Below are 10,229 nucleotides of genomic sequence, written 5' to 3'. Positions count from 1 at the left end.
TACTTTGTATCTCGAAAACTTTAGCTCCATACTCCCACCGTTTAGTTTTTACACGTGTCCTATGTTCATGGATGTTGGTTTTATTTAGGCTTTGTTGAGCGTAAAATATTTTCATGGAAAATTATTTTTCCCTATTTTTAATTTTACGTTGCTTGGTATATAAAGAAGGGTAAAATAATTTTTCTAAAGAGTAAAATTGCGTTCCCAATGATGGAAAATAATTTCCCTTTCATTTTGAAGGGAAAATGGTTCTCCCTTTATTTTCCTTATCTCTCTTGTACATTCCTCTCACTACCTATTTACTTTTCGTTTCGTTCCATCAATTTTCTTAGATGGAACCAAACAACGGAAAATTAATTATGGAATTATATTTTCCATCGTAAATTATTTTCCACAAAAATTATTTTACACCCACTACAAGAATTTGTATCTTAAACGACAACTTAATTACGAAGGGTCAAAAATTCTGTCGCAAAAGCTTTTTGCGACGGGGCTAACAACCAAACAATGATGGGAATAACCGTCGCAAATGTCTTTTACGACGAGATTTCTATTAACGACGGCCCCATTTTATGACGGATTCGCGACAGGAAATCCCGTCCTTAATGAATGATTACTGGCCTTTCGCGACGGAATTTCCCGTCGTTAATAGTACAATTTCTTGTAGTGACCCTACCAAATGGAAAACATGTAATTATTTTGATAATTCGCTTATTTTGGCGAACTAACGGTTGTAACATGATTTGAAATGAAAATTAACTTGTTTGGATTTTCGTTCCATCTAATCTACAGTTTAGGAGGTAAACTTCAATTTGAGTTGTGCAACTACTGTTAATTTGTTATATGTGTCAATCTGGACTCGTAGTACATATAAGCTTTAAAACGGAATAATATATGAAGACTTGAGACATGTACGTAATGCCTTCTAGAATACTCCGTATTACTCAATCCAAGGACTATACTTTAATATTACTCTATTTTTTTAATAGTAAACCAGCCAATCCATTAATTAAACAAGAATCTGATTCTAACATATACTACGTGACAAATATAATCAATCAATTAAAAAATTACGATGGCTAAGAATATGCTGTACTATGCAAGTATGCAGTCTCTCTTGTACACATTTCTAGAATATAATACTCCATTCCAGATTAGTTGTTACACATTCCTTTTTCGTCCGTCTCATATTAGTTGTTATACTTCTAAACAAGGAATGATCCCACAATTATTATATTGTCTCTCTCTTCCCACTAAATTTTGTTTGTCCCCACCCCTTCTCTCATTCAATTAAAAAATACTCCATCAACTCCTATCACATCTACTTTTTCAATAAAATAACAATTGATAACCAAACAACCACTTATCACCTAAAACTTTGTACAAAGGTAACTATAACGACTATTCTGGGACGGGGAAGTATCATTTTGGAAAAAGGACGATATAAATTATTTGTTGTAGTTGCAGCGATCAATGATTTACATCTAAATATCTCTTTGAATTGAAAAATTAATAGGAATTGCGAACCAGCATAGGAGTATATAATTATCTATCAACAACAATTTTGTGTTGTGTTTAGTTTTTAAGGTCGTGTCAAAAAAAACTTATTAATTTTTTTTTTATCGTACCAGACTAAAATTGAAAGCCCAACATTGGCTACTCGGTCTACAAGGAAAAGGTCAAAAAATAACCAAATTTATTTGCTTACAAAATTAATAGGATTGATGGTTTCAAGTATAAATTACTTTCCGGTACTTAATTCATGTCATTTGCAATTGCAACCGTGTATATTTAACATGCAGCATACAAACCACACATGAGCCTTATGTACGCGGACTTAAGAGATGAAGAGAAAAAGAAAGCTGAAGAGAAAGTTGCTATGTTAGATGACAGCATTGCTAGTTTGAGCTTTACGATTGATCGTCTTGTACTCTACTTAACTGATGAAGATAAGACACTTAAATCCTGGAAAAAAGTCGCTGATTTTCATCTCCAACTCAACTAGGCTTTTATGTATGTTGTTGTGTAATTTACATATTCTTCTATTGAAGCAAGGCCATATGAAGCCTAATCAAGTGTACTAAAATGTTAAGTAAAGGTCATGTGAAGACCATGTACTGCTAGCCGTTTTTACTATTTTTGTCAATCATTTCTGTTGCATCATGTGACTGATTCTTAGGATCACATGGTGTGCTTCTCTAGGTTGATTGGCTTAGCATGCTATCTGTCCTCTTCCTACTGGTTGGTGTAAACTCCTAGGGCTGTATATAAAGCCTTGCTTTCCTCATTTTAGGGTAAGCCGAAATGAATGAAACACTTGATTGGAGCAGCTACATTTCACTTCTGTCTTAGAGCTTTATGCAGCAATGTTTTCATGGTATCAGAGCTACTAGGTTCAGGTTTGTACTGTCCCAATGCTTTCCCAAAATTTGTATGCTTCAATCAGTGTTAGTAGAATCCATGATTAGAGTAGTTTGATTGTTAAAGTTTCAAGCTTTATTACACATATATATACTGGTGCAGTGCTGTGTAAGTTGAGTTCATGCCCAGGTCTAGATCCAACAATAGAAATATGACAACCATAGAAACAACTAGTCCTTTATACTTGCACCCTTCTGATGGTAGTACTTCAGTAGTGGTAGAAAAACTTCAGGGAGCCTCTAACTACAGATCCTGGAAGAGATCTTTTGAAATCAGTTTAGCTGCTAAAAGAAAGCTAGGTTTTTTGACTGGTTTAGTTAAGAGAGACCCCTCTGATGCAGTGAAACAAGAACATTGGGACACATGTAATAACATGGTGATCTCATGGATCATTGGTAATGTAACTGAAAGCATAAAAAAGCCTGTGATGTTTAGCACAAATGCTGCTCAAATATGGAAACAACTTGACCAAAGGTACTCAGTTACAAATGGTTCAAGGAAGTATAAACTGAATAAGCAGATATATGAGATGAAGCAACAAGGGAAACCAATTACAGACTATTATACAGATTTGAGAGGACTGTGGGAGGAACTTGAGTCTCTTCAGACATACCCACCAAATACTTCTATGACCACTGAAGTAAATGCATTCATAAATGCACTCCATCAACAACAAGAGGAGCAGAGACTATTTCAGTTTATGAATGGCGTAGATGATGCATATGGAGGTTTGAGAAGCAACCTTCTAATGATGAGTCACTTACCATCTGTAGATTCTGCTTGCAGTGCATTGCAACAAGAAGAGTCTCAAAGAGAGATTCTTAAACCTGTGAAAGAGGAGTCAGAACCACTGGCTATGTACAACAAAGGCACTAATGAGAATTGTTCAGCTTGTAGGAGAATTGGACACACTAGGGAGAAGTGTTGGACTGTTGTTGGTGAAGGAAATAATGCCCTTGGTCCAAGTATGCATTCTATGTTAAGTCTAATAAATGCGGTTCAGTATTAATTAACAAGTTAATAATTCAGTGAGATCAAGTGAGCTGAATGCCTAGCTAGAGGCCGCTTCAGTTCAAGTGGAATTAATGATATTAATCCACAGCTTACTCTTGACTGAACCCGTAGGGTCACACAAATAGTACGTAAACGGATCAAGTATTTAATGGCATTAAATACTCCATCTATGAATATTCGGAACCGACGGATCTTGGTTTCAGTGGGAGCTAAGATCGTCACAGGCAAGAAATGAATACTCCGGAAACGATGATATTGCCGGAAACGGAAATATGGATCGTATCGGAAATATGAATATTATCCAAGTCGTAGATGTTGCCGGAAACGGAAACATGGTACGTATCGGAAAATATTATTGGAAAAGGAAATATTACCAGAATCGGAAATATTGCCGGAAACGGAAATATTGTCAGAATCGGAAATATTGCCGGAATCAGAAAATAATTCCGGAAACGGAAATATTAAATATTTGTTCGAAACGGAAATTAATTCCGGAATCGGAAATATTAAATATTGTTCGTATCGGAAATAGATTCCGGAAATGGAAATTTAATCGGAAGCGTATCGTACGAATTAGCATCGGACGAGGCTTGCCGGACGAAGGCCCAGCACGAAGCCGGGGCCATCGCCCAGCAAGCATGCGCGCCACAAGCCCAGCCAAGGCAGCGCCCAGGCCTACCGCAAGGCAGGCCCAGCGCGCGCCAAGGGCCACGGCTGCGTGGGCCGTGCTGCGCGGGCTGCTGCTCGCACGCGCATGGGCAGCCCTTGTGGCTACCGTGTGTGTGTGAGTTTTTGCTCATGCGTGATTCCTGAATCTACAAGAGTCAGTGTATGATTAAATTTCTATTCCTAATTGGATAAATTAATTAAATAGAATTCATGTAGGATTCTAATTCCAATTAATTCGCATCCTACTAGGATTACGATTCCTTTTCCATAACTCTATAAATAAAGGCCTAGGGGTCATAATTTATACATAAGTTTCAAAGTATTCAAAAGTGAGTTTTTTGAGAGAAAATTAAAACACATCTTGCTCATAAAGTGCCGAAATTTTCTAGTACCTTAAGGGCGATTCTAGTTGGTCAATCTTAAGGCAGATCCGGACGTGCTGTGGACTATCTACGGAGGGACGACACTTGGAGTCCTAAAAGACTTGTTCTTGTTCGGTTCGGGCGCAGCTAGGGAGGGCACGCAACAAAGAGTATGCATCTAAATTATGCTATATGATTATGTGTAAATAATATGTTGTCCTGGGTTAATGGTTGTTTCCGCATGATCTATGTAATGTCATATGTATCATAACCTAACAGTGGTATCACGAGCCCCTTATTATTTTCATAATCTAAATTGCATGAACATGGTTAAATATTACAAATTTGCAAGAATTAAAAGGGGTGATTAATTTTCGTAATTGTTAATTAATTGCAAATTGCGTTTATTTAATTATATGTACGCAGTTTTTCGGCAGTTTCTTCATTACTCATCCGAATTGAGTGATTTTTGTGTCAATTCCGCATGTAAAAGGCATTCTAAAATTTTGACAAAAAGAGTATTTTTCTGCCGAACCCAGAATTCTCAAATTCGAAGCCTAGCTATGACTTTTCGAAGGTTTTAGTTTTTCGAATGCAAAATTTCGTAAATTTAAGATGTTAAATTAAATATTTGCGATTCCTGTTGATAAATCTTGAATTTTTGATTGACCTACTGCATATGTTTAACAAGTTTGAATGCCTAGTCTTGTTAATTATGCAATCTAATTTGTAATTATGATTAATTTGTTGAAAATTAGAATAATTTAGAATTAATTTGATTTTCATAATTAATTGTAATTTAATTACAAACCTATGATTAAAAACCACCATAAAAATTGTAAATTTACGATAAATTTTAAATTTTTATGACCTAGACTTGAATCCATAACAATCGGAAATCAATTGGATAATAAATTTTCGATTTTTTCGCCCTAAAATTATGAAATTAATAATATTTATTAATTTGTCATTAATTTTAAATATAAATTTTAAAATTTTATGCGATTCGTTCAAATAACTTGCACGCACGAAGCAATGGACGCTTCGTGTTACCCTTAAGGGGTGTTGTATAATGCGGGCATGCGACGACGAGCAAGGGAGCTCGTCGCCCGTGCGGCACGAATGCAATGAGCAAGGGCGTAGTGCACGAGCACAAGGCAGCAGCCCTGCCTTGTGTCGTGTGCCACGAGCAATGAACGAATGGGCATGGGCGAAGGGCGAGCCAAGGCAGTCGCGTGTGGGCAGCAAGCGAGCTGCGCCACAACGCGCGCTGCCTCGCACAAGTGCGCGCAGCCTCGCGCGCAGCGAGCGCAAGCTCGCGTGCCACGAGCGCTGCGCCCAGCACTGCTCGCGCGCGCAGCGCGCGATGTCGCTCGCCCAGCGAGCGATGTCGCGCCCCAGCGAGCGATGGCTCGCGCGCACAGCGAGCGAGCCAGCGCGCCCAGCGAGCGATCTCGCGCGCGCGCACTGCGAGCGATAGCTCGCGTGCGATGGGGCGCTGTGCGGAGGCTTGCGATAGGACAGCAGCAGCTATGCGACGAGCGCATGAGCTGCGCGCACATAGCCAGCAATGGCTGTGTGCGTGCGGCCCATGGGCGTGCAACGCGTAGGGTGTTTGCGTTACGATTAGATCGTTTTGAATGTTTAATTTGAAAATTTCAGTTCACGTAATTTTAATTAATTTTAAAATTAATAATTTGAATTAATTTCTTGGATTTTAATTTTGAATATTATAATTATAATAAATGGAATTTATTCTAATTATTTTACTAAAATTAAAATCATGAATTAATTTAAATGCGACTGAAATTAAATTAAATTTTTGGATTCAATTATAAATTTATATGAGCTTTAAATTTTAATTAAATTTGTATGTTTCCGGTTAGACTAGAAATACAATTTTATGTTTAAAATTAGTAAAGCATATGAATTTATTGGTTTGAGTGGGAGCGCCTTTTAGTCATAAACTCTTGATTAGGTCTACAAATCCTTAAGGTTAAAACAACTCGATTAGAATTAATAAGGACTGAATAATTGGTAGATTATTGGTGCCCTTGATTAATTGCTGCAAATGTTTACGTGATGCATAATGTGTTTTACTAACCAGCTATGTGGGCCATTCATGATAATGAATGGGTGAATGGTATATATTGTATATGTACTGTTTTGCAGGTTATGAAGTGACTAGTATGGCCCAAATAGGATAGAAAATATGGTCTGCGTACCATTAATTTGAATGTAATTGGTCTAAAGCACCAAAGTTATTTTTCAATTCAAAATGGTCTGCGTACCATCAAATAGTTGTAATTAGTTATAGCTTATCCTATTTGAAGAAAATGGTGCCTCCCACGGAGATTTTCAAGACGGACTTTGAAGTCAAAGCTTCAAGATGAAGTCGGGCCATACTAGATCACAAATATCTTATGCATGTTTTAAGTTATTTATTGCTTTAAATATGTCTTAAAATGCATGAGATCAAAAGCTTGATTATGTTGCATGATTAAGGATTTTAGTTCACTTAAATCTAACCAACATAGTAAGAGCCTTAAGTTCCAAACTTAAAAATTGAGTTAAAAGGTGCCATGCCAAAATATACACTTGCTTGGATATCCTTTACATCAATCTAGTAATAGTTTTTCGCTCAGCGAGGTGTTACTTATTGGTCCTAAAGGGGCAAGGTACACAAATAATTGTGAGTACATGTTAGTTTTGGTGAAACTCAACGATATAAGTAAGGAGTCCTTTTATGTCGTGGCAAATTCGATAGGTTTACCTAATAAGTTCTTAGACGTACCTATCAACCAAGAATAGTTTCTAGACTATTAGCAAAAGGCTTTTGCTTACCTAAGATGTTCTAGGATTAAGTCGACAAACTGTGCTTAGTTCTTCAATGATTTTAGGATCTTGGAATCATTTTATTCACACCTGCCGGAACACATAACTTGAATAAAATGCTTAATAAACATTGAATTATGCATGTATGCTAGAATTTAAGTTTATTAAGAGAAACTGTGAATGGTTATTTATTTGTTTATTCTTTTCAATTGTAGTTTTAATATGGCAAACAACAATCAAAACATCATCATGAGTTCTGAGCTTATGGTCAAGCTGAACCTGACAAATTTTCTTGAATGGGAAGCTAAGCTAGTTGAAATAGTCAAACTCAATGGACTTGAGTATGTACTATCACATCCCATGCCAAGCTACTATGCCAGAGACATGACCCCTGAGAGATTTTACGCCTGGGATGCGGATCTCAAAAAGGTTATGAGTCTCATGCTGAACAATATCCCTGATGATTGGGCTAGAAGGTTTGTAGCTTATGAACCTTTTACGCTCATCAAGAATCTGAGGGATATCTGTCGTGGAAGTACGGAGGACAGGGACCTGAACGTCCATGAGTTGATTGAATCAATGTCTGGGCTAAAGGTTAGTTCTCCCAACAGGTGTTATAGGATGGAGGTCCAAGAAACACATGTTCAGCTCCTTCGCACTAAACAGAGGGTAGGCGTCCCACTGAGGTTCCATGTGGATCTTATGTGTTCATATTTTGATCGCCTAAGTCTACTAGGAACACCAATAAGCGAAAGGATGGCAGTCTCTGTCTTGCTCAATTCACTACACAGTGGGTTTGGTCGCTTCAAGCAACAATACCTAAGTGAACCAAGAGAAGAAACAGTTGCAGAATTTATTCACCTTGTCAGAAAGGCTGAAATAGTACTGGACTGTGAAGCCAAAGATTTACTCAAGGCTAGAAAGAGACCATTCAAGAAAGGTGGAAAGTCCAAGGGCAATGCTAAATCAAAGCAGGACAAGTCCACATCAAGCTGTCTTTATTGTGATGGAATAGGCCATTACAAAAGAGAATGTCCAAAGCTAAAGGAAGATCAGAAGAACGGAACAGTCGTTCCATCTTCAGGTATTTTCGTTATAGACTGTATACTTGCTAATTCAACTTCTTGGGTATTAGATACAGGTTGTGGCTCACACTTATGTTCCAATCCACAGGGACTAAGAAGAAGTAGAAAGTTAAGCAAGGGAGAAGTCGACCTACGAGTGGGAAATGGAGCACGGATTGCTGCATTAGCCGTAGGAACTTACTATTTGTCGTTGCCCTCCGGGCTAGTTTTGGAACTGGAAGAATGTTTCCATGTTCCAAGTCTTACTAAAAACATCATTTCAGTTTCTTGCTTAGATGCTAAGGGATTTTCCTTTATAATAAAAGACAATAGTTGTTCGTTTTATTTTAAAGAGATGTTTTATGGATCTGCTAGATTAGTCAATGGACTTTATTTATTAGATCACGACAAACAAGTATATAACATAAATACCAAAAAGGCCAAAAAGGATGATTCAGATCTCACCTATCTGTGGCATTGTCGATTAGGCCATATAAACTTGAAACGCTTAGAAAGACTTCAAAGGGAAGGAATTCTAGAACCATTTGACTTAGAGGATTATGGTAAATGCGAATCATGTTTACTTGGCAAAATGACAAAGCAACCTTTCTCTAAAGTCGGAGAAAGAGCAAATGAACTATTGGGTCTAATCCATACAGATGTATGTGGACCAATGAGTACAAATGCTAGAGGTGGTTTCAGCTACTTTATCACTTTCACTGATGACTTCAGTAGGTATGGTTATGTCTACCTAATGAAGCATAAGTCTGAATCCTTTGACAAATTCAAGGAATTTCAGAGTGAAGTAGAGAATCAATTAGGCAAGAAGATTAAGGCACTGCGGTCTGATAGAGGCGGTGAATATCTGAGCTATGAATTTGATGACCATCTGAAAGAATGTGGAATTCTATCAGAATTGACTCCTCCTGGAACACCACAATGGAACGGTGTGTCAGAACGGAGGAACAGAACCTTGCTAGACATGGTCAGGTCAATGATGGGTCAGGCCGAACTTCCATTAGAATTTTGGGGACATGCACTAAATACAGCTGCACTCACTATAAATAGAGCTCCGTCTAAAGCTGTCGAAAAGACTCCATACGAATTATGGTTTGGAAAACCTCCAAATGTGTCTTTTCTTAAGATTTGGGGATGTGAAGTATACGTCAAACGATTAATTTCAGACAAACTTCATCCAAAATCTGACAAATGTATCCTTGTGGGCTATCCAAAGGAAACAAAGGGGTATTACTTCTACAATACATCTGAGAACAAAGTGTTTGTTGCTCGAGATGGTGTCTTTTTGGAGAAGGATCACATTTCCAAAATGACAAGTGGGAGAAAAGTAGACCTCGAAGAAATTCGAGTCGAACAACAAACTCTAGAGAATGCTCAAGATGACATTCAGGATGAAACTCAGAGATCTTTAGAAGAATCTGGTGAGAATCATGGTCAATCTAGAAATGTTACCCCGCGTAGATCGCAAAGATATAGATCTCAACCGGAAAGGTACTTAGGTATTTTGACAAACGAGAGCTATGACGTTCTATTACTTGAAAGTGATGAACCTGCGACTTACAAGCAAGCTATGACGAGCCCTAGCTCCAAGCAATGGCAAGAAGCCATGCAATCTGAATTAGACTCCATGTCTGAAAACCAAGTATGGGATTTGGTCGATTTGCCAGATGGCTACCAAGCCATTGGAAGCAAATGGGTTTTCAAACTGAAAAAGGACAAGGATGGGAAACTTGAAGTTTTCAAAGCTAGATTGGTTGCAAAAGGTTACAGGCAAGTCCACGGTGTGGATTACGATGAAACCTTTTCACCAGTTGCAATGCTAAAGTCTATTCGAATAATGTTAGCA

The sequence above is a fragment of the Spinacia oleracea genome, chromosome 5 (assembly GCF_020520425.1).
Source record: "Spinacia oleracea cultivar Varoflay chromosome 5, BTI_SOV_V1, whole genome shotgun sequence".
Classification (NCBI taxonomy): domain Eukaryota; kingdom Viridiplantae; phylum Streptophyta; class Magnoliopsida; order Caryophyllales; family Amaranthaceae; genus Spinacia; species Spinacia oleracea.
The sequence above is the reverse complement of the archived record's forward strand: the minus strand, read 5'-3'. Positions refer to the sequence as shown.